Source organism: Lissotriton helveticus, chromosome 1_1, assembly GCF_964261635.1.
Source record: "Lissotriton helveticus chromosome 1_1, aLisHel1.1, whole genome shotgun sequence".
In the NCBI taxonomy this organism is placed as follows: domain Eukaryota; kingdom Metazoa; phylum Chordata; class Amphibia; order Caudata; family Salamandridae; genus Lissotriton; species Lissotriton helveticus.
In genome coordinates this window covers 1061568002-1061594381 of record NC_136057.1, presented here as the reverse complement: position 1 = coordinate 1061594381, position 26380 = coordinate 1061568002, and positions in this window count along the sequence as shown.

The window sequence follows — 26380 nt, the reverse complement described above, 5'->3', positions numbered from 1 at the left end:
GAGAAAAAGCCATGTTAGACAGTATCCAGAACCTCTGGTTCAACAAGCATTTACGAGCAGCAGCCAAACAGAAAGTCCGTACCTGTATGATCTGTTGTCAGTTCAATCCAGGTAAAGGTGTCCCGGTGGAACAAGGTGGATTCCATCCTCCTGACCACCCTTTTGAAGTCCTCCAGATGGATTATATTCAGATGGAGCGATGTCGAGGTTTCAAGTATGTCCTCGTAGTTGTATGCGCTTTGTCCAGATGGACAGAAGCATATCCAGTTCCAGATTACACAGCTGCGACCACTGCCAGGCAGTTGGTTCGTGAGTATTTTCCCCGCTATGGATTACCTAGGGTCGTGTATTCAGATAACGGCCAGCCATTCTCGTCCGAGCTCATGAAACAAGTTTCCCTACTGTTAGGGTACCAGTGGAAGTTCCATTGTGTACGCCATCCTGAAGCAGCCGGTCTCGTAGAGAGACATAACCAGACTCTGAAAATCCGCATCGCAAAAGTATGTGCAGAGAAAGGCGTAGATTGGATAGTAGCACTGCCAGTCGCCCTTTTTTATATGAGAATGGTCGCTCACTCCCGTTCAGGTCTATCTCCGTATGAGATAGTGTTTGGTCGTCCCCCCAACATGTGGGGTACACCTAGACCCCGTACCATAACTGATGTTGACAGTAATATGCTGACAGATTACCTTGCCTCCTTGATGTCTGCACTACAATCTTGTCGTTCACAGGTTGCCGCTGCATTTCCAGACAACACCGACGTGAAACCGCATGAAGTCGTTCCAGGTGACCTGGTTCTTATAAGGAACTTTGATCGTTCAAGTCCGCTGGAGCCCCGCTGGAAGGAGCCCCGTCTCGTCCTCCTCACCACCCGGACAGCAGTGAAGGTCGAGAACCGAAAAGGGTGGCTACACATGAGCCACGTCAAGAAATTCCATGGACTCAAAGCAAAAACTTTTCTCAAGGACTGCCCCGTTATCAAGGACTGCCCAGACAATGAATCTAAACTTCCCCTGTTAGAGAAAACTCCGCAGCAGGAGTATAAATCAAAATTGAGGTCTAGTAAGTCAGCCAGTTTAATTGTCTACGTCCCTCTCGGGTGAAACGGTTAGACAGGTTCCTGACATGTATAAAACAGACCCACACAGTGAGAGAGTTAGTCAAAACTCTGATAGATGTATAGTTACTCTGTTCTTTCTATTGTTTTTGAGCCTTATGGTTACATGCATAAGTTATGCTTTACATTTATGTTTTCCTATTTCACATGTACATATGTTTTCTAATGTTACAGTAGAGCACACATTTAGTGACCTGCCTCCTCACGAGTTATCCTATCGTCTTGCTATGCGTAATAATACTTTCATCCGAATGCTGCACTATTCACACCAGACCAGCAATGCCACTAATTGTTGGGTGTGTGGTCGACTCCCCCCTTTGCAGACACCGAAGGGAGTTCTGCCACTCTTTCCTTATCCGTTTTCACATAATGGTTCGTGTGGAGCATGGTCCACGTTAACGCCATCCTCAACTGATATGTCCCTTCTGAATAGAACATGTTTCCCAGACAAGCAAGGTCTTTCCCATAGAACAGGGTTAGATCTAGAAAATGAAGTATATGATCTAGGTAATTATTCCTCGAATTTCATGGTTTTGAATGTTCAGTCCGATACTACTCCAGATTTGCCTGCTATTTCAGTACTACCAGTCAAAGGCGAATTATGTGTCAGAAAGAATGGTTCAGCACATGTAGGACATAGTGATTGTACTACTATGGTCGAGTATAGTGACAGTGGGAAATCTATTTTCAAAGCCTCACGTCATTCTTATTTTGTTTGTGGTCAGACCGCATATGTTCGTCTGCCCCTCGATTGGGATGGAACATGTTATATTGCCTTCCTACTGCCACCAGTTTTTCTAGCCCCATCTGATTATCACAGAAACACACATCTAGTACACGTTAGACATAGAAGGGAGACTGAGTCCCCAATTGTCGATCAAACTGAAACTGCTCTAGAACAATATCAAGACTTCAATAAAGGTTTCTTTTTCTTTATAGGTCCTGTCCAGAATAGTAAGTTAATACGTAGGCTAACCAGAACCCTTGAAGCAGTAGTGAATGAAACTACTTCCGCTCTAGGTAATTTAACTGAAGAACAATCTGCTATGCGTTTTGTTGTGCTCCAAAATCGTCTCGTTCTTGACGTCATACTGGCCGATAGAGGAGGAGCTTGTAGAGTCATCGGATCTAGTTGCTGCATTTTCATTCCTAATAACGCGCCGTCTGTTTATTCAGCTATAACCAGACTTCATAAAATTGCCCATCAGTTACACCAGAATCCAGGCACCTGGACATGGTCCGGTTGGCTCTGGAGTATTATATCTGCCTGGGGATGGAAAGTATTGTCATTCCTAGGTATAGCAGTAATGATCATATTCAGTTGCTGCCTCTGTTTACAATGTGGCCCTGCGATTTGCGGCATGTGTGCTACCTCTTGTATTCCTAGTCCTAAGTCCCGTTCCAAGACAATTCGAGACGAGCAAATGATGCTATATGAACAGATAGATGGTATCATGAATATTGATGTTTCCTGATGGAAACGTAGGGCACAAGGAGGGAATGTGGAAAATTATATTTCGCCTTGCCATATGTGCCTACGTGTTCCCCATCTTATGTTATATGTGCATGATCGATATGCATATATCCCCCTATGATCGATTAAAGACGCAATTATAGTTGTGTCCAACTCTAGTATGCCAGTATCCAGTTCTCGTGAAAGCAACGAGTATTAGGCCTATGTTGCCACGTTATACAGTATGCACGTTAATTCATTGAATTATCCCCGTTTTCTAGGCCTCAAAAGGGCCCGGACACCAGATTCAAGCTCCAGTCTCCTGAACCCACTCCGAGGAGCGATACAGCCCCCACCTGCATCCCTGACCCTTCACTTACTTCCTGCCAAGCAGCGCGGTGCCCGGCCTGGCTCTGCCTGCCTGTCTGCCAAGAGTATGTTATGCTTCTAGTTATCAGTCCATCCTCTCGTCTTCGCATTCCTAAGCTACTGAACCGCATCAACAGTTCCAGCTATAGTCTAGTCTTTCTGTCTCCTTGCAAGAGAAATACTGTATTAATATTCAGGAAGATCCATAGCACACGCAATACATGAAGAATAGATGCAGGCACCAGCTTTAGTGTCAAGTAGCCTTTGCCCTGATAACTTTTAGACTCTATCAACATGTACTCCAAACACCAGATACCAGATATGCTATAGGTACATGTCGTCCTGACACTGCAGACTTTAGTCTCCTCTTCTAGTATAGAAGTCATAGCCCCCAGTTCTCCCTGGTAACACGTCATTGCCCGTTTGCGCGCACCACTAGGTTAAAGGTCCCAGCTGCTCTCAGGTAGCCCCCTCCATGTTTCCGCCCATTCATGACACTTCTATGACGTTTCACATCACATGTCTAAGTGTACGCCCTGTGCACGCCTTCTTCTTCCGCCCATGTGTTCTTATCTTACGCTTGTCACAAGTTACGCCTACTGTATGTAATGTAATGTAATGTTGTACTATATATATGCTGCACTGTCGATGAAGCGCTGCAGCTGCCTTCCTTCCTTCCTTCCTTCCTTCCTTCCTACTTTATTTCAGGCTGTCCCGTTCCAGTCCCTTCCTTTCTGCCTGAATAAAGCCTGTTTCAACTCGGACACATCGGATCCTGCCTCTTATTTATTGAGCTATCTGTTATTGTTAATATATTCAAAAATAGTACCGGTATTTAATTATTTATTTACCACAGGTTGTTAGCCAGTTTTAATTTATACAAACCTTTCAATGCAGATGTGGTGGTAAGAGTACCCACTTACAAGGGCACAGCCCACGGGACAGTCATTGATTACATCTTCACCTCATCCGGGTTAATCCCTAAGGTGAAGATGTATGAGGTTTTTGTCTCACCCTATAGCGATCACAACCCTCTGTTATTAGAGATGTGTTGGGGCGATTCCCAGTGTAGGCATGCAGGCCGTTCTCAGGAGTGGGCGGCACTGGTGCCTTCTGACCAGGGTAGACAACTCAAGTGGGGTAAGGTGGTCCCAGATGATTTCATGGCAACATTATTGCCCAAACTTGAGGGCCATATATCGACCTGTTTGGACCAAAATACCTCAAATCAAGCAACCATACAGGCCTTTGTTGCTATAGGAACACAAATCTCAAGGGACCTGACGATAAAAGCTAAACAAAGAACTCCCATGCCTTTTAAGTGGTTTGACGCCAAGTGCTCACGAATCCATAGAAGCCTAAAGCGAGCATTAATAGCCACCCCGAGGGACAAGGCCCTTATTGCCAATTTAAGGAGGGAACATAAGTTAACTTTAAAGGGGAGAAAAAACGCCATCAAAAACAAAGCGTGGAATAAACTTCTTACGACAGATGTACTGCGAGATAGTAAGACATTTTGGGACATCATAAACCAGCCGTTTTTTGCAGGGGCGGATAACGGAGTCATTGACTGCGTTATTCCTGATGAGAAGTGGGTGTCCCACTTCAAAGAAGTTTATGGGGACAAGAATAGCCCAGCCTCGTGTGAATCAATGGCAGGACGGGCCTCCCCCCCGGTAGACTTTGACGAGGGCGAGGTTCTGAAGGCCATTCTGGAGACCTCGACAAACAAGGCGCCGGGGCCTGATGGCGTACCCGCAGACCTCTATAGACATTCCCCGAAAATTTGGTCCCAGGTGCTAACTAATGTTTTCCGGGCAGCTAATGATAACGTATTCCCTGATACTTGGGCAACTTCCATTATAGTGCCTATTTTTTAAAAAGGTTAACGGGAGGATCCAGGGTGTTACAGACCCATTTCCCTCCTCGACTCGGCCATTAAGATTCTAGGTAGAGTTTTACTGTCTAAATTGAGGGTAGAGTTGGAGGGTTGTGGGGGGCTCTCAAATATACAAAATGGGTTCAGAGAGAAACGTGGCACCCTGGACCTATGCTCCAATTTGCACCTTTTAATTTCCAAATATACGGTCGCCGGGGAGGGGTCCTTATATTTGGCCTTCATGGACCTCTCCTCGGCTTTCGATTTGGTGAATAGGTCCAAGTTGTGGTCCATTCTTTTAGAGATGAGGATAGATGCCTCCCTGGTAACATTCATGGCTTCCTTGCACCAGGACCTATTTGCCAAAGTTAGGGTCTCAAAGGAAGGTAGGACCACGACTAGCTTTAGGTCAGAGAAAGGGGTGCGCCAAGGGTGCATCCAGGCCCCCTCCTTTTTAATATTTATATAAAAGGGCTAGGAAAACACCTCGAGGCTGGGAAGGCAGACGTTCCACGTGTAGGAGAAGCACAGGTCCCGGCCCTCCTATACGCGGACGACGCTGTCTTAGTTGCACACACTGGCAATGGCCTACAGGCCCTATTGGACCGTTTCGGTTCATTCATGGAGAACCTTGACTTAAGAGTCAATGCAAAAAAATCACATTCCATGATAATAGGCTGACAGAGAAGCAAGTCTAGATCCAAAATCTTTACTTGTAAGGGCGAGGTGGTATCAAGGGTCCCAGTCTTTCCCTACCTGGGGGTCCTTTTCGATGAGAGGGCGTCCTGGGTCCCCCAGATAAAGGCGAAGAGTTTATCCTTGGCCCGCTCCACATCCGCATTGTTGGGATTTTCAAAAAGACTGGGGGCCAGGCCGATGGAGGCACTTTTGAAAGTATATAACACCAAGTGCATCCCCATAGCAACCTATTGGGCTGCTTTATGGGGCTACGTCACGCATGATAAAATTCAAAGGGTAGAAAGCGGGTTTATTCGGCAATTTCTATCTGTTCTGACATCCACCCCCACATTCTCCATCCATGAGGAAATGGGTTTGTCCTATATCTCGGACAAACTAAAATTGGCACCCCTACTTTTCTGGGCAAGGACATGGCTTAATCCATAACTAACTTTGAATCATGTAATACTCTTGGATGTCATTTCTCTGGATTATGCCATGAAAATACCCTGGCTGAATTACTTAAAAAACACCTTAGCATTCCTAGGTAGACCTGAACTTTTCTTATCCCCATCCAATATTAGGAGAGAAGATGTTAATTGGATAAAGTGCCATTTTCTGGAGAGGGTACGTTTAGTTAGAGAGGAGAAGGAATTAATGAAACCATCAGTAAGATCATACCTGGTATTAACTACCACCCCCTCCTTGGAACCATACTTGAAAATTGTCACCATACCCCTTCATAGATTTTTATTAACAAAATTCAGGTTCAACATGATTCACTACACTTTAGGTTGTTGTCAATCGTGGGCTAAACCAGACGATGCCCCCCTGTGAGTGCGATAACTTTTCTAATCAAGACACCCTGCATTTCAGGATGTTCTGTGGTTTTTATGCTACCGCAAGAAAAAAAATATTTGATACCTGTATTGAGGGAGGCGAGTTTTATACAAGTCAGACCTGTATTAATTCACCTCCAGATGCTGAGCAATACTTACATTATTTTTAGCGTTGCTAGTTTCTTAGCGAAAGCATTTAGAATCAGGAACAAACGAGAACTATGAACGCCCAATTTTAATTATGGTAACGTTTTAACTGATTTTAACTATGTATATATGATGTATAATATGCTAAACTAGGCTCCAGCACTGACTTTGTACATATATGAACTGTTGATTTTATTCTCGTGTGTATTGTTATCTGCCTTTTATGATTTTTTTAAATCGAATAAAGTGTACTTTGACTGACTGATTATTGCATGTGATATGAGAGTGCCCCATTATTCAGAGATATTGGACCAAAATCCTTGATTTATTGAAAGCAGTGGTGAAGATACCACTAGAAAGAGACCCCAAGATCTGGATACTGGGAGTATTCCAGTGTGGGATGGCCATTGGTGACAAAGGCACTTGATTAGCACTGGCTGTATGATTGCTAAGTGAGATGTTGCCCATCACTGGAGGTCACAGAAAGGCCCTCCCTTACCCAAATGGCTCCTAGGAATGGATTATTGATCCAGGGTGGATGGGTCGGTGTACAGGGCAGGGGGCTGTCTGCCGAAACATTCAAAGATTTGGAGTGCATGGTGGGAACACTTTCATATAATCAGACCATGACCCAATGATGTTAGTTCTTTGATGGTAGGGCAGCGCTGACCATGGAATGTGACTGGAGCAGCTTAAGACTAAACTTTTATATCATAGCTTAAATTGATCTAATTTTGTGATCTGTATGCTTAGCAAGATTGTTTCTGCTTAAGATGGGTAATGTTGTGTCTACAGATGTATGTAACATTTGTAACATAAAGGTGGAAACTAAAAATAAACTGAAATTAAAACAAGAATGAGGACAGAGTCACCAAGAAGGGTTGTAAATAGCTCTGTGACCAGGAAAATCAGGGCCTGAATTATTTATTTTTGGAGAGAGTACTTCATCATAATGGTCACAAAGTTCCCTCCTCACCAATATGGTGGTCCACCTGCCACATTTACATGTCAGAGGACCTTAGGGTTCATCACAGCGGAGACTACTCTCTCTCCACCATGATTAATTCCCTCTAGCAGCCGTGTAAAGGGCCATCAGAGAAATGGTTGCATGTCTGCCCAACCAATTTAGATGGGTGTACCTTTAGTAGTTTTTACTGTTCCTTACCGCCAGTTAAAACCTGGCCTGTATATACCTTTTAATTCCCCCCCTCACCATGGAAGAAGCCTCCGATGAAGAGGGGAGCATTACTTTTTTTATCAAAAAGAAAATCCCATTTTGGTATTTTTCTATTTTAAATAAAAAAAATATGGTTTGCTGCAGGGTTGCGTCCTTCCAGTAAAATGCATTGTCAGAAACTGCTGTGACGGCTGATCCTGCCAATGCCTTTATAAATGACCACCTGCTTAGGGGTTGTTTATGAATTAGGTGGGCAACCTCTCCACCTTCGGGACAGAGTAATTTACTCCAGTCCCATGGCGGAATGGCAGGCTGCCCGCTCTGATAAAAATCTTGGCCAAAGATATAGGAATGGTAGAAAGGCAATAAATTACAGTCAAAAGTATAGCTTGTATTCACCTTGTGTTCACACTCATGCCAGCTCCCTAACTGCCTCGCTCGCTGTCCTCCTGCTATTTCAGTCCTTATAACTCCATTATCAAAGCTTTTCTTCTGCTGTCCATCACTGCCTCTGCCTTCTGTTGTCCATCACTGCCTCTGCCTTCTGTTGTCCACCACTGTCTCTCCCTTCTGTTAACCATAATCTGTTGTAGCCTTCAGCTTAACTTTTCATGTTTTGCTGTGATATCTATTTGTGGTCCTGCACACTGCCGTTCTCCAATATCTATTGTAGCCTTCAGTTCAACTCTATTTCACCTGTATTTTCTGCCCCTGCCGCCCACTCATTTATTCCATATGTTTCTGTGTTTTCCTCCTGTCTCTTGCCAGCCCCGCCCAACCCCCTCCCCGGACCTACTTAATGGAGGTTGCAGTGAGACAACGCTTCCAGCCTGCTAAAGGTGAGCCCATCTGCGCCTGGTTCCTGGCTCTCCTGTGACCCACAGATACATCACCGCAGACCTCAGAGACCTGGATCCCGGATGCATCAACAACTGATGCTACACATCCTCACACACCCCCTGAGGACCATTCTCCTGCCAGCCCTGCCACTTCACCTCCAACACAGAAGCAATCAACAACATCAGAGAAACCACGGACAAGACTGCATCCACCACGCTGACTGAGACCACCAAGGCATAACTCCAGTGCATTCCACTCAATGTACGATCACTTGGAAGACACGCAACAGAAATCTGGGAAATGATCTCACCCCTTACCTTGGATATCATCTTCCTCACAGAGACCTTGCTGAACTCTGCCTCCACATTAGACATCGCCATTGCCAAACCTGAAGGCTACATGATAAAACACCAGGGGCCTCATTTATGAGGCTGTACGCCACTTTTACGCCGCCGGTGCGTCACTTTTTGTGACGCACCAGTGGTGTAAAAAATGCGCCTTGTTGTGCCATATTTACAAAGTGACGCATCTAGGTAGATTGTCACTTTGTCAACCCCCTGTGCCACATTATACCTGCGCCAGGTATAATGTATGCAAGGGGGCGTTTTGACGCAAGAAAGGGTCATGGAAGTGATCTATAAGATTTCACTGCGCCATTTCTTGGCCGCTAATGCGTCAAAATCTTATGCCTGCTTCATGGCAGGCGTAAGACTGACGCAGGCACTAACATAGTACACATTGCTGGAGTTGAGTCACTTTTGTGACACACTCCAGCAATGCGTCACTTTTGCGCCTACAGATACGTCAGAAATACTGACGTATCTGTAACTCCTTGCGACATGATGCGTCATATTTTAAATATGACGCATCAATCATGACACAAGGAGTGCGCACTGAGAAGTGACGCATCGCTGCTTTCACGCAACGATGCGTCATTTCTCATAAATGAGGCCCCAGGACCAAATCAACAAACACAGAGATTTAATCTACAGAATCTACAAGGACACCATACTCTGCACAGCCTCCTCAGATGACTCGACCCAGATAATGGAGCATCTCGATTTCCAACTTCACACAGACAGGAAAAGCAAAATCCGAGGCATTCTTGTATACAGAACACATGGATAATGCCACAGCTTCTGGCCTTATCGCCATCAACTCCGAGACAACCCTGGAGACACCCACACAACTGACCGCCTGGACAGTATGAGCAACATCAGACTCAAACAACTAATCTCGGATCCCACCCACACCGCAGAACATAAGCTCAACCCCAACAAAGGGACAGGAGACCATACCACCTACAAAACAGCACTCAGCCAGTGCTATCGCCACCTGAAAAAAACAAAGAAGAAAGCCCTAGCAGACTGCATAGAATCCAGCACAAACAACAGCAAGGAGCTCTTCACCATCATGAAGGAATTCACCTGCAGCCTCTTTTTTAACATTAGTTGAAGTGGTTTGAGTTAGTTCTCCATTCAAGTATCCATCTAAGTCTGTCTTGTCTCGAGTGAGGCTCTTCACAGCAGAGTCACCTGTAAGTTGTAGCTCCCTGAAGAGAGGCACAAAGAGGTGTGAGCAGTCTGCACTTGATTAGCAACACCCACATCTTATAGTGAGCTGAAAGAGAGACAAAAGTCTAACTCCCTTCCAAATGACCCTTCAAACTTTGGCAACAGAAACTCCAGTCCCACCCATAACTCCTATTACCCACAAAATGGAAGTCTGCTGGAAGGCTAATCAGCAGTCCTCTGTCTAAAAAGGACTTAAAATAGATTTCTAGGAGGAAGCCTCCCTTGTCTTTCCCTATATCAGTATCTTGGTTGTCTCTCACTATTCTCAGGAATGTCAGTAATACACGTTTACTGTATGGGAAAGTGACCTCATCTCCATTCTGTGCACATGTACATGTCTGGGCTCTCAAAATGAAACTCCATGGCCTAAGCCACTCAGTTTCACTCAGACAATCTTTCAGTGTGTATCACACAAATCACACACAATGTATACCAATCCATGAGCTTGGGATCTTTGTGCTAGAATCTAAATTTATTAGCAGTTGTGGTACTTTACATTAGAGGACCAGTAGGCCTCCATAGTCCTGACATAAATAAAAAGGTCCAGCCATGCTAAAGTTGGTAAAAAGCATGATATGCTATCACTATCACACTATATGCATACACCTGTGACAGAGACTCTAGTGCTCTGCCACAATGGAGAACAAACTTGGTGCGTCCCTCCTGGTCTAAGACGGGTACCGGACTAGACTCTTTATCAAAGGCACGCCTAGGCCTTCGCCCACTTGCTAGATCAGTGTGAGGCAGTCATCAAGATACCAGATACTTGCAGTTGGGAACAACTGTAGGGGTCACCATTGTATGCCATGAAAGGAACATGGCATTCCCACATGATTACTTTACTTCAGTGGAAAGTGTCCAGGACCCATTATTCTTATTGAAGCTTCACCCCAGTCCTGAGGAAGAGACTGAGGTTAGTCAACGCACAAACGCTTGTCTATTCAAATAGGACTAGGGATTACTTGTATAGAACGATGAAATAAATGTTGTGTGCATTTTAGAAAATCAAGCTACTGTTAGAAATGTTACACCTCTAAGAAATTTGGATGCAATCAGCATGAAAATATAGTGTGTATAAAACAGAATTAACCATATTTTAACCTGGTGTAAAGACATGAAGCTATAATTGGCCGACTACTTACAAATTAAACTACAGTGGTATGCCTAATTTTAGATCTCAAGCTTATCTCATCCAATCAAAGGGGGTAGCTAATCCATGTTTAATTACGTTGATAAAGTTTAATAACTCAAATGGGAACTGAAAGCCAATAGTCAACATTGTATTAAAGAGGGGGTACCCTCAGTGAGGGTTTGAAGTGAGACTGGGTTTAACAAATGTGTTGGGGGACTCTGGCTTGTTGTTTATGGAACGTAGATCTTTACATTAGACTTCATCTACAATCCAGCTAAGATCACTTATGAGCCCATGCCCTCACATGATCAGCCGAGAAATGTGGGGGCAGGTTAACCAAATTTTACTGTTCGGGCCGACGGCTAAACTGAATGTAGGTTTTTGGCGGGGAGTCGCGCGTGTTAAATTTAGACACAGCGTGAAGATCACCCGCGCCGTCTGAGCCCAGGAAGAGGGTACTCGTCCCTTATAAAGTATTTGGCTCCTGTGAAGTTCAGTGAGCAGCCACGGATAATATCCGTAAGTAACACTATTGAACAAAACTCTTTTTCACACTAAGATCCTCACGGGAGGGTGCACCTTAGCGAGTGCATACCACTGGAGGAACATCTCTCTTTTTTTTATAAATAGGTCCTGATGAATGCTGAGCGAATTGGCTACCCTAACAGCAGAAACATGTTGACCACTTGTAATTAAGGACAAGGGTTCTCATAACATAGAACCTTGGATTGTCCGCCATGTATTTTTTAACATCACTCACAGTTTGACTCACATATTAGTTGTAGCACTGTTGCACACACCACCTACCTGCTCCGTTGTAATACAGGCGTTGTAGCACGCTGGGGAGACATTCGGTCACCCCAGCGGGGACCCTATGATGAAGCATGTCTCCAACTAGTGGTGAGTGAGGGTCCTTTTTAAAAAGAGAAAGATTTTTTTCTCTTTTTGGGTATGCACATGGGCAAGGGTTGCCCTTCTTGGGAGTTTCACTAACTTTTCTTTGCCTTTTTAAGGGGAAAGAATAACGTAAATATATATATATATATTTTCATTTTTTCACTAAGTCACTCTTCAGTTGTTTAATAATATATGACAGGGGTACAGGAGCGACTTTCCATACCCTTACTCTCTAGTTGATAATTTTTGTAACCAAATTTTACACCTTCTGTTGAGTTCAAAAGAATTAAGATAGGTACAGAGATGCCAACATACAGACAACTTGTAGTTAGCTCCAAGAGACTACTTCCATCCAGTAGCTGCTGTACTAATTCTATCTCATCAGTAACACCCTTTCGTAACTTGTGAGACACTAGGTCCCAAGATGAATTCTCTATTTAAGCATAATATTGAGGTTGTAGACCATTATGCCCAATATTGTGTTGCAGCAACTGAAAATATATATACATTCAGTAACTCTGCAACAACATTGTCATGTCCAAAAGGCTACAACAAGAAGCATGTGTTTACCAAATATGGTAATACAAGTTGCAGAGTCTGAATCAGAGCAAGTAGATTGATGCCTTGGATCAAAACATTTCCAACTAACAGGGTTGCTCATACACAGCTAAATGATATGAGGCCCTTAAAACTGTTGAGATGGTACATAGATTTTCCACAGGCCAAAATGAGACACAGATTGGTATATAGTTTATTTACCAGTTCTACTCCTCTTGTATATATGTATGTAGTTTTTGCATAGTATGAATCCAGCCAAAAGGCTGTGCATCATAGTAGAAGGTCAAATGCAAAGATGCAGTCAATGAAGGATTGGGGCGGAAGCTGGGTTCTGACAGTAAAGGTGCACTATTACTTCATTGTGATGTAATGTTTTTAAAGAGGTGTGTCTTCATCACTTTCCTAAATAAGATATAAGGTAAGGCCGGCCTTATGGATGCAGAAGTAATGTTTCAGTTTATTGGTAAATAAATTGAAAAACCTGTTGCCTTGCTATTCTTTGTTTGCATTTCCTCATCTCCATTCTGATGGTCCTGGCTGGAGGTGTGCCGAGAGCCATTGGAGGTGGTGAGCTTGTCAGCTAGCGAGGCAGGAGTTCTGGCCAAAATGGCTTTGAGGATTATGCAGTTGTTTTAAAGAACATGCTTTATGGCACGTCCAGCATAGCCATAGTCTCTTCAGGCGCTTGATGGGGAATGCTGCAGCATGTGAAATGTCCTTAAAGGAGCAGAAATGTGGAGTATGATAGGCCATGGAGTGGTGCATTACCATCATCCAGATGAAAGATTAGGGCATGAGGACCTATTCAGCTGATGTGAAGCCATGTTAAGTCCAATTGGTGTAGAACAATGTTTAAAACAGAGGTGCTTTCAATGTTAGTTCTAGGAAACCTGCAAGAAAAGGTGGTTAACTCTTTTATTAGCCCACTAAGAATGACCAAAGATTAATACACAAGATCCAGTTGAAGTGGTTCAGAGGTTTTATAGTGTTGTTATTAATAATAAAAAGGTTTTCTCAACAAAAGTATGATCTTCACATTCATTTCATGGGACTGTTGATCAGCCAGACAGGAACCAATGAAGTCCCTGTATTAAAGCACGGGCATGCTCAGGCAGTGCAGTTTTCTCCCTTATTGCCTACTCATGTGAAATGATACAACTAATCTGTTAAAAAAATTAAATGCTTCACCCACCAGCTGCAGGCATTCACTTATTCTACGAGGGAAACGGCCACTACAACGCTGCTGTTTCCGCGCATAACCATAACCACGCATGCATTACAACGCATGCGTGGTTGCCACAAATAGCCTTTACCATGCATAACTTTTTTTTTAAAGTTCAAAATAAGTTTATTAAAGGGAATACAAGGTAATAATTCAAAATAGGAACATAATATTGTGGGGGAAAACAAAAGAAGGAAAAGGGGAGCAGATGATGATTAATTGAGAAGAAGGAAAGAAAACAATGCAATAAAATATTAACAATTCAAAACATAATGGATTAATCATGAGTATCAATAGGTAAAAAGCAAACATCGTATTATAGGAATAATAGAAACAAATGCAATTAGAGTTGTGCAGTAAAACAGTTTAGCCGAACATGAGGAAATGGAAAGGGTTTCAAGGGGGTTTAGAAACCTCCTGCTGATCAGGTCGTGGACGAGAGGAACGGGTTTTACAATTATCCAAATATAACGTAATAGGAAGCCATAACTCAGCACGTTTAGCTGCCAACTGTATAGGAAAAACAAAAGCATTATCAAGTCTGTGGTTGTGGCAAACATTATACCACCAAGCTTTGAAAGTGATATTAGACGTAGACTTCCAGTTGACAGTAATTTGTTGAAAAGCAACTGCTAATAATAAGTCAACAATACGGACATTTAAGTCAGTCTGATCCCAACAAGGGGAGAGACTTCCCAGAAAGATGTGTGCGTGTGAAAATGGAATGCTGGTGGAGAAAATAACATTAATTTGAGCCCAGACTTGTAACCAGAAGGCATGTACCTTTTTACAAAGAAACAACATGTGAAACAAAGTAGCATTAGGGGAAGAGCATGACCAACATGTGTCTGGTGTAGTAGGGAAACGTTTATGAAGGGTGGAAGGAGTGAGCAATAGACGTTTGTAAATAAAGAATATAGTTTGCGTCAGAGAAGCAGCTCTGGAGGTTTTACGAACCTTCGTCCAGATTTTATCCCAAAAAGAAGTTGGCCAGGACAGGGAAAGGTCATTTTCCCAGTGCTCCTCGACTGTACTTTTGAGTCTGGGAAGAGTGTGTGTGTGAAAGCGTTTGTATAGGACAGAAGCTTTTGGGAGGGTAAGTAGAGTAGAATGAAGTTGAGAAGTAGGATCAGGGGAAGATGGAGAAGGGTGTGATTTGGGAAGTTTATGGTAGACCTCCATAACTGATGCTTTAAGAAGGAGATATTGGGAAGCAGAAGAGAGGGGTAAGTCAAAAGTGGAGCGAAGAGCATGAAAAGGCAAGAAAGTGGATTGTGAAAACAATTGTGAGATCCAAAGCAAACCCTTGGCTCTCCAGGATTTCCAGAAAATAGGTTTGTCTCGGATTAAAAGGTATTTATTATGCCAAATGGTGGAAGAAAGGAAATCAGTAACACAGACAGGAGGAGGGGGACGGGAGGATAAGAGAAGTTTGAGAGTGAATTTATGTATAGGAGTGAAAATTGAGGAGGGTTTACGTGAAAAGGAGATACATTCAGCAAAAGAGAAAGGTGATAGAAAAAGGCGCTCCACCTTAGTCCACAATGGGCAAGAGGAATCAGGATCCTGTAACCAAAAGGAGGATTGACGGAGCAAAAAAGCTCTGTGATAGGCTAGGAAATTCGGGAAATTAACACCACCTTCAGAAGCCGGACGAGTAAGTCTGGCAAGAGACATTCTGGGTTTATTCTTATGCCACAAAAAGGAAGATAAAACTGAATGTATTTTTTTTATGAACTTAGCTGGAATGGCGACGGGGATATTGGAGAGAGTGTAGAGAACAACAGGGGATAACATCATTTTGATAGTATCTAAGCGACCCCACCAGGACAGATAAAGAGGGTGCCACTTAGCCGTGAGGTCAGATAGTTTCTGAATACATTTGGTTAAGCATAAGGAAACAGTATCAGGGATGGAGGGGGTAATGTGCAATCCCAAATATTTGATATGAGAAGAACTCCAGGTGAAATTAGAGGCACTGAAGTCAGTCTTAAAGGTGAACTTTGTCAATGGCAGAATTTCACACTTATCATGGTTTAATTTATAGCCAGATATGGAAGAATAGTGCTGTACTTCTGCTAAAAAAGCGGGAATAGAAACAGTAGGGTTCGAAATGAAAAGTAAAATGTCGTCTGCATACGCAGCAAGCTTAATGGAAAGATCTTTAGTCTGAAATCCGTGAATATCAGGATTTTGGCGAAGTTTGGATAAAAAGGGTTCTAGGGCCAGGTTGAATAAAAAAGGTGAAAGAGGGCAACCTTGACGGACACCTCTACCAAGATGAAAATAAGGAGAAGTTTGGCCATTGGCAAAAACTGCAGCTCGTGGATGGGAGTATAATAAGGAAATTAAGGAGATAAATTTGGGGCCAAACCCGAACCAATTAAGAGTATGGAAGAGGTAAGGCCATTCTACCCTATCAAACGCCTTCTCAGCGTCTAAGGCTATTGCTGCGAGGGGGTATTGAAGATGGGAGGATTTTGTCAAAATGTTAAATAAGAGTCTTGTGTTGTCCGTAATGTAACGCCCCTTAACAAAACCAGATTGTTCATCCCCTAAAAGGTCAGGAAGTAAGTGATCTAATCTAATCGCCAGTGATTTAGCAAAAATGTTGTAGTCTATATTGACTAGGGAATAGGTCTGTAATTCTTACAATACTGGGCGTCCCTCCCGGGTTTGGGAATTAAACAAATATGTGCATCCGAGAAAGTACCTGAAGAAGAGCCAGAGTCAGCAAAGGAATGGAGAAGAAAGTGGAGTTTTGGAATAAGTAATTTTGAAAAGTGAAGATAGAACTCAACAGTAAAACCATCAGGGCCGGGGGCCTTGTTGAGTTTTAAACGTTGAAGGGCAGCAAGCAGTTCTTTTTGCGAAACATCAGATTCTAAGGAAGAAAGGTCAAGAGGAAAAGAGGGAGGGGTTTGAATGGTAGAGAAAAAGTGAGCAAGAGATTGAGGAGATGAGGAGGTGTCTGAGGTGTATAGGGTCTCATAGAAATGAGAGAAAGTAGTAAGAATGTCAGCATCCTTGTGTTGTAAATGTGCATCATCATCATAAATCGATTCAATATTCACTTTGTTATGCTTGACTTTCAAGTAATTAGCAAGAATCTTGCCAGCTTTGTTCTTGCCACCATAAAATTTAGCACTAGATTTAAGCAAATATAGAGAAGCATCTTCAGTTGATTTTTCATTAAATTTGATTTTGGCAGCGACCAGAGAAGTCAAACTATCCGAAGAATGTGAGGTAAAATAGGCGTGTTCCAATCTTTTAATGTCATGGAGGAGGTTCTTGGTATAATGGCGAGCAGCTTTTCGTTTGTTGGCAACAAATCTGATAATAAAATCGCGCGCAGCTGCTTTAAAGGTGTCCCAGAGGGTATGTCGTGAAATGGGTGGGATATCATTAAAAAGAAAAAATTCATCAAAAAAGTTAGAGAAAGAAGTGGAAAACTTGGGGTCGAGAAGGAGGGCATTGTTAAAACGCCACCTTTTAGGGCCATCAATTTTGGGTACAACCTCAAGACTGACTACCACAGGGGCATGGTCGGAAAGTAAAATCGGACCAATTTCTGCCGCCTGAAGCGTTTGAGAGAGTGCATGGGAAACAAAAATATAATCAAGACGCGATTGGGAGCAATGATGGGGTGAATAAAAAGTAAACTCTTGTAAAGTCGGGTTACATAAACGCCATGAGTCAACGAGTTTATGTTGCAAAATGGCTTGAGTAAATAGTTTGTGTGATTTTGTGGGAATATAGGAGGCATCAGATTTCCTGTCCAGGAAAGGATCAAGAGGGTGATTACAGTCTCCTGCAAGGATGAAATTATCGTCCATGAATTGGGTGATACAGGGAGAAAATTCAGCCCAAAACAGGGGTTCACCGTTTGTGGGACCATAGACATTAAGGAGGGAGATTGGAACACCTCTAAGTGATAATTTGACATGATTCCATCTGCCATTAGTTTCTGAGTCTTGAGAAATGAGTGTGAGAGGGAGTGACTTGCGGCATAAGATGGCAACACCATTACGTTTACCATCACCCTGTGAGTAAAAGATGTCACCTACCCAACCTCTCTTAAGTTTCTCAGATTCCGTGTCTGTAAGGTGAGTTTCTTGAAGAAATGCAATGTCAACATTTAAGTTGGCTAGGTGAGACAAAATGCGCTGTCTTTTAACCGGAGAGTTAATACCCTTAACATTCCAGGAAACGATATTCAAAGACATAATATATACAATAAAGCAGTAACTTGGTACATGAATAAATCCAAAATATAAAACAAGAAGAAGAAAAAATCAGAGAAAGAAAAAGAAAGAATCAGAAGTGTAAGGAGAGGAAGAAGAACGAATTGAACAAGAGAGAAGCAATATGCAAGAAAAAGAAATACAAAAAGAAGGAAAAAACCCATGATTAAAGAGTAGAAAACTAAGAGAAGAGAAGCATCGGAGATAGATGGATGAAAGAGTGAAAAGAAGAAATGCTCGAATCTAAGGAGAGAAGAAATACAACCTGAAAAAAGAAAATCATCATCATTATGCAGGAATGGAAAATGATTGATCAGGGAAGGGGAAGGGAACAAGATCAAAAAACAAAGGAGATACAAAAAACAGGGGGACAACATACCTACAAAGGAGAAATACGAGAAGGAGTTGAGGGGAGGAAGGGGCCAGGTGGGCAAGACAACACAACTGAGGTCGGCTGGGCACGGAACCAGGAAGACGTCATCAGACAACAAAGGATTCCTGCGGAAACGTAGGCGGGGAAAAAGAATGAAGTGTTACATAGGACCGCAACTATACAAGGACCATGAAGCACATCCTGTGGGAGAACATCACGAGAATAAAACACTCAAAACAGGCGGGAAAGTACATAAAGGGAGTAACCGTTATAGCAGAACGTAGGACTGGCATCGAAGCTGGCTAATGGAAACAGCTATCAGCCAGAGGCGTGTAGCAAACAACAACATTGCAATACGAAACAATGGAACAGTCAAACAAGCAAGAAAAAGAGGCATCAAAAATAGTATTAAAAGTCAACCAGGGGAAGAGGACGAAGGACCAGAGGCATCCATGGCAGAGGGGTGGTGCGCGTTAATGAAGCTTTGCAATCTCACTGGATCTTCATAGGTGGTGGTTTTGTTGTTATAGGTGACTTTGAACAAACAAGGATGGTAGAAGCCATATCGAGCACCCATAGAGCGAAGAACCTCTCTCATGCTTAGGAAGGCTTTCCTGCGGTTAGCAGTGGCTTTAGCATAATCCTGAGCGAAAAACAATGGAGAATCAGACCACGTCAGTTTAGGAAGAGCTTTGGCCGCTGCTAGAACTTTCAAAAGATCAGTGTATTCCAAGAAGTAAAGAATTACACCTCTTGGCCTTTGTGACATGGAGAGTGACGTAGGCAAGCGGCCTAAACGGTGTGCGCGTTGGATGTTGAGGGATGTATCCTCTGGCAAGCGGAGCAATTTAGGGAGGAAAGATTTGAAGAAAGCAGGCGGGTCAGACCCCTCAAGACCTTCTGCCAGGCCGTAAATGCGGAGATTATTGCGACTGCCTCTATTTTCTAACTCCTCCACCTGCTTCTGAAGAGCGCCCACCTGCGAAGACAGATGCGTGACTGTGGTTTGAGATTCTTGAAAGGATGCGACTGATTGCTCCACCGAAGAAACTCTGGTTTCAATTTGGGACCAATTGTCTGTTAGAACTTGAAGTTTGGCATTGGTCTCCTCCATGAAGGGGCGTAGCGACCCAATTTCCTCAAGAAAAGGACGGAATGATCGGATTTCCTCCAGTAAGAGCTCCATAGAAACTGGGGATTATGACTTGGGCGGCGAAGGTGGATGTGTCTTTAGGCGTTTAACAGTTGCTTTCCCTGAGGATGGCTGAGAGGACGAATCCATGGCTGCCTCCGAGCCCGATGTTGCGAGGGAATCCTCCAATTGAGAGAGAGCTGAAAACACTTTAGAGTTCTTTACAAAAGCCACCTTTGTAGTAGATTTGGAGGAGAAGCGAGACATGTGTTTTTGTCGTCCCATACGAAGAAGCTGAGAAACGCACAAGAGACGCAATGTGACAGCAGAAATAAAAAGATACTTTGTATGGCTAGTACATTTGCTTGTAAGTCAGGTCATTTATAATGCGTCAAACACAATTAATATGAGGGAGGAGTGGAAGCTGGAATATCCAATAAGAACATTGAGAGGATAACTCAGCCAAGTCAATGTTGCAAATACAGAGAATACATAGTTGTATGGTGTAGTTGCATAGTCAATTGTGTCATATAAAAAGCGCAGCCAGCTGAAGCAGGAGGAGCATCCAAAGAACAAAGCCTGCAATAAGTTGTGACAAGATCGCCAGTAAATTGAGAATAGCCCGGAAGGAAGCTTCTACAGCGTGGAAATACGTCGCATGGAAAAGTCTCTGCTGATGGGGGCAGCAAGTAATCTACCGCCTCCACTTATCAATAAAATAATGGTGTAGAGAGATGAGAAGTTTCCAAAAAGTGGCTAAGAAACAGTACATTTTGCCAAGAAACCCACAATGCGCAGGGAAAGCGGAGTCAGCATGGCAGTATAGAGCCAAAAGTACTCTGGGGTGCTCAAAATGGCGGTCGCGCTGTGGGAAATGATATTCAGTCTTAAGGGCGCGTCACCTCTGAAATATTAAAGCAGGCTGCAGCTGCATGAGGGTAGCAGAGGTGAATTCAGGTTTGTAGCGGTTCGCAGGTGAAGAGATGAAAGAAATGCGCACTCGCCTGCATGAGAAGGACGCTCCGTGACAGGATCCACAAGATGGCGGCGCGAGCGCCGGAGCGTCTCTAGAAGTAAAACTGCGGAGAACTCCGCTTTCCGCCAAAACAGGAACCTCACATCAGTCACGGAACATGGCGGAGGCTATCAGACGACTGAACCGGACTTTCAATGCAGGAACAGAGGGTGCTGTAAGGTGAGTCTCCCGGTGCCGCGTCGGAGCCTCACTCAGGCGCCGCCATCACCCACGGCGCCAAGCCACGCCCCCCTACCATGCATAACTTAACTACGAGATACGTAGTAAAGGCATGTGTGATAAAGGTAAAAAAAAAGGGGGTCTTGGGGGCGGTCTCCCCCCCTAAAATAAAAGCATGGGTTTAAAAAAAGGGGTTTGGGGGTCTCCCCCCCTCAAAAAAAGGAAAAAAATGCACCTGTTTCCGTTTAACATGTAAATGCCATTAACATGCATAGTTTGACACCGACAATCATTGTAAAAGTATGCGTGTTAAATGCATTTTCGTGGTAAAGGATATGTGTGGTGATGGCATTCGCGTTATAACACATGCGTGGTAAAGGCATGCGTTGCAACGGAATGCGGTGTAACGTCATACAACCATTCTACGACTGCCTACCCTATTGCATGAAGTGCCAAGCAGGGTAGAATACACTTCTTTTATGTGATACTAATAGCTAATATCATGCATAGTGGTTCACATAGCAACCACATTAGTTTAAATATGAGATGTTGGATGAGTTTTTGTGCACACTGTATGGGTTCACATACATTTTATGGGTTTGGTTGCACTAGACTAGTTGGTCACATTAACATTGATTGGACAACTCAATATTTTGGATAATGCAAAGGTAAACTGTTGATACTCCAAGAAAGTGCATTGGTTTATGTGAAAGAGCAACACAAAAGATGATTGGCAAATGCTGAACATTGTCAAACATTCACCGCCAGTACAGAGATCTGGGCCTACATCCTTCTTTTCTTTTGCTCATCATGCTGTTCTAGTTTGAACCCAGCCATGTGCAAATCAGTCTTGACACTGCTCTCCACTGAAAAAGTCAAGCCCGAATGAAATGCCCGTCCAGGTCCTCCTTGCACAGGAAACAAGGATACTGGGACCGGTTTTGGGATATCGCCCCTCAGCTAGGCTAGCTTCAAAGTGAGAAAGCATACAGTTTAAGGTGTATGTTCTTTTAAACACAATAAATTGGCTTATGTTCCAATAGAGTGATTTCTATAAACGGAATAGTTGTGGCTTATTAGTGCATCCGTGTATGCACAATAAATACTGGTGTCTGTCTAACAAAGTGACAAGCTTGCACAATGTATTGATAAGTAGGTATTCTCTTTTGGTTTGCCTATCCTACTGCCGAACATGTATAATACACAGGTGAAGATCAATCAATCAATCAATCAATCAGGGAATTTGTAAAGCACGCTACTCACCTGTTAGGGTCTCAAGGCGCTGAGGGGGGGGGGGGGGGGGGGGGGAATCCACTACTGCTCGAAGAGCCAGGTCTTGAGCTGCTTCCTGAAGGAGAGATGGTCCTGGGTCAGTCGTAGGTGGGTGGGGAGGCAGTTCCATGTCTTGGCCGCCAGGTAGGAGAAGGATCTTCCTCCGGTGGTGATTCTGCGAATGCGTGGGACGGTGGCGAGTGTGAGGTTGGCGGGTGGGTGTGTAGAATGTGAGGCAGTTGTTGAGGTATTTGGGCCAAATGTCGTGGAGAGCTTTGCAAGAGAAAAACATGGGTACAGATGTTTGATGTACTGGTTATCGAGGTACTGTTTTGTCGGAATATTGTAATATCCTGGTTTATGTGCATAACATATCGGTTTTACTGTGCAATTGATTTGAAAACATATGCTGATGTGCATTCACAATGATGTGCTTAATTGCTTGATTATAATACATGATGCAGTGGCTCACTCCTATAATATATTGGTTTGTGTATGCAATCCATTTGCTGTAATGTAATTTCTATTGGTTCGAAATCGTTACATGCTGATTTACACGCATAATGACTAGTTCACATGCATACTCTACTGGTTTACATGAATATCACACTAATTTGCATGCCACTGGTTGAATGGCTGATATAATAATTGTGTGGTTGATGTGCATAAAATATTGCTTCATTCTTGAAATGTACTGGTTTGACAGTATATAATACTGGTTTAAATGTACAACGCCTTGATCTGAAAGCAGTACATTCTAATTTGTTTGCATAATGTACTGGCTCATGTGCACAACCTGCTCGTTTGCATATTTACCATTCGGATAGGAATGCATAAAATACGGGTAAATTTGCACAATTGTATTCTTATTGGCCCACATGCATCAAGCATTTTTGGAGTCGCAAACGGTGCGATTCCTTAAAATCGGCCGTTTACGATTCCAAAAGTGCTTTTTGGGATGCATGAAGCAATTTTAGAAATCGTAACATTTTTGCGAGTTCTAAAATTGCGATTGCTTTTAAGAAGTCGCAGATGTGCGATTTCTTGAAAGCAATGCATCATTACTTTTAAAAGTGTGAAATCGCAATTAGGGTGTCAAATTTACCGAGTGATTGAACCACTCGGTAAATTTGGAAAAAGTGTTTAAAATGCTGAAAATGCTTTTTTTTCAACATTCATGTTACGGACACACATGTCCTTAGGACATGTGTGTGTGAAACATGATGCGAAAAAGTGCATTTCAGGGGTGCATGGGGGGGTCCTTTGGACCCCCCCCTGCACCCATGAAATTTTCAAAGTGCCACTCGCAATTTGCTAATGCCTTCCAATTGACTCCTATGGGCCTTTTGGCCCATAGGAATCAATGGGAATTGCGAAAATTAACTTAAGAATTCGGTATTTATTTGGGATTCGGTAAAAATTGCGATTTTTACCGAATCACAAATGATTACCGAAAATAATGATGCATAGCATTTTGCAATTCTTAATTTGCGATTCGTTATTCTTCGCAAATTAAGAAGTGCAAAATATCTCAATGATGCATGTGCCCCAATATGAATAACACATTCATTGCAAACACTATAGGCATTTGTTTATAACATACATGTTTATGAACATAATTTACTGATTTGTATGCTCAATTTACAAGTGCACATTCCCATTGCATGCTATTTGTAATTTCCCAGTCACACTGGTAAATTAATAGCAAACAACTTGGTGTGAATGGATTTTACATTGAAGTCTGTTCTTCATGTATTGGTTTGCTCACACCACAGTATGGTTTGTCTCCGCAGATTTGAGGGGACAAGGCAAAGACAGGTTCATGAAGTCCCTGGAAGCTAGAGGCTCAGTTTTCTCAAGTCTAGGGAGATGTTATATGAAGCTGAGAAGCACTTTTTGTTAGCGTCCAGAGGAAAAATCTTTGGATCAGAGGCTCATGTTATTTGTTCAAAACCGCACACTTATATTTTTAGTTTTAATTTTAAAAGCAATGTTTTACATTTTAAATGGTAAACTGTTTTAGTTTGCCGATTTGAAGTGAGACTCAAGAGATTGTAAAATAGTTGCCATTTAAAAGTTATTTTAAAGAGTGTGCTGTATGTTACAACCCCATGCTACAGTGTTGAATCACTTTAATGGGCATTGCCTACGAAACAGCTTCAAATACAACAGAAATTTGAGTTGCCCACAGATGTTTAGGGTCCTGGGCTTGGCAGAATGAATCATATTCCCATAGTATGGAGCCTTCTGCATATCTGAGGGACATAATTCTGCGGGAGAGGGCAAGTTACAGAACTGTTTGATCCTAGGGGTTGCCCTGTGGTATTAATGTGAGTGTTGCAAAGCACATGTAACATGAAGATCATATAAATGTATGTAGATAGCTCAGTGGATTATTACTTTTGTCACAGAAATATTTTTTTGTTACTTGCAGTTCTTAAGCTACAATTCTTCTAATATAGCAGAGTGAGCTGTGAACTGTCACCAAGGAGCTGCATGCAAACTGCAAGGCATTGTTTTAGAAGTTTATGTTTTCCACAGTCTTTTATTATCCTACAGGTGCTGCTAAAAGTGTTATACCTGTGTTATGTTCTAAACCCGGAGATTGTGCTTCCCCAGGCCAATCACTCCTAAAATATACTTCCTACCAGCATCGATGACATATGACTCCTACAACTTTTAGTCCTTTCTGTCTTATCTAATATATCCTATACATTGATTTACACACTTGTATTAGTCATTGTCTCTGAATAAAGCGTGTGTGATGTAAAGTACTCTAACACCATATGTTGGTATGCTTAGCAATTAAATACTTGTGAGAGAGGGGCAATAGAGAGATGAGGGGCACCCTTGGATGGTGGTTATGAGCTATTCCAAGCAGAAAGAGGGCACCAGGCGCCATCAGGACCAAAGCTGGCATTCAAACATAAGTGATAACAAAGGATTGTTCATTTTAGTTTAAAAAAAGTAATTATGTAAAGTTCTCTTGGGGCCATATTTTAGAAAGTGCCCTGTAGGCGCAACAGACTGTGGGCAGTTTGGTACTTCAGCAGGGGGCACAGACGCTTGCCATGCCCCATCTCTTATACAGAGTGTGCAAGCACTAAATATATACCTACACTAGCACAAGGGTGTATTCCCTGACTTGCATGGTATATGGCTCCAGGCAAATGAGGTTATCATTTGACATTGCGCCTCAGCATATTACAGATGTAGGTGCTGTTGGGCAGTCGGAAATGACCTGTAATCCATATGGATGCCAGTTCACAGTGTCAAGATTACGATGCACCGTTTCCGGCAGAGTTTCCATGGCAACTTGATCAAAATGGAAATCCTGTCGGAAAGCATGTTTGGGGGTCCCTAGCAAGGCCCCCTTTCCCTTGCACCTCCGGTTGCCTTGAGGTGCCTGCCACACGGTGCAGAGATTAACAAAATCTCCCATTTCACTATGGGAGCTTGTGTTACGGCTGGTTGGAGGAAACTCCGACGAACAACATAATAGACCCTAATGTATTGTATCTGTAATGTGACCCATAGTTTCCCCAGCATCTTGACTAACAATTACAGTTATTTACAGAGTAAAAGAAGACTACCATAATATAACAGGCACAATAATTTAAAAACACATGCTTTTCCTAACCTTTACAGACTGGATTAAAAATGTTGCAGTTAAAAAACAGACATCAACATATTGCAAGTTAAAAATAAGACTCATAGCCTGCATAACTGTACGCACACCATATTTAAGAAATAGCAGTTTTAAATAGGTTGTACGAAAATTCACATACAGTTTGCAGATCAAGAGAAAGTGCACGGTGCTTTGTCTAGATACACCATCACACATACATGGCCCTTGCGGATGCTTTTTAATGGTAGGCAGAGCTACTAAATGGTGTGCTACACCGAACCTCAGCCTGGTTAGCACAAATTTGTGTGATGGCCTTGTCACCCATATTAAATAAAGAGGAAAGCCTTCGGCTATGGTGTAACTATTATAAAATTTAACAGTTGATAAAGATCCATTAGCCACAGTTCTCTTTCTTACTGAAAAGGCCAGAAATTTAGATTTCAGCTCGGATTTTGGAATCAGAGCCGCTGCACTGGGGTCAACAGAGATATTTAAATTTAAAAAAATGTACATTTTTCAACATGTTAACGTTTAGATATTTATTTGATCAAAAAGACATAACAGTTTTGTCTTTATTATAACACATTCATTGTGTGACAAATCAATTTTCTGTTACTGGACCCAGATTTACTTTTCCTTTGTGGTTCAAAGGGC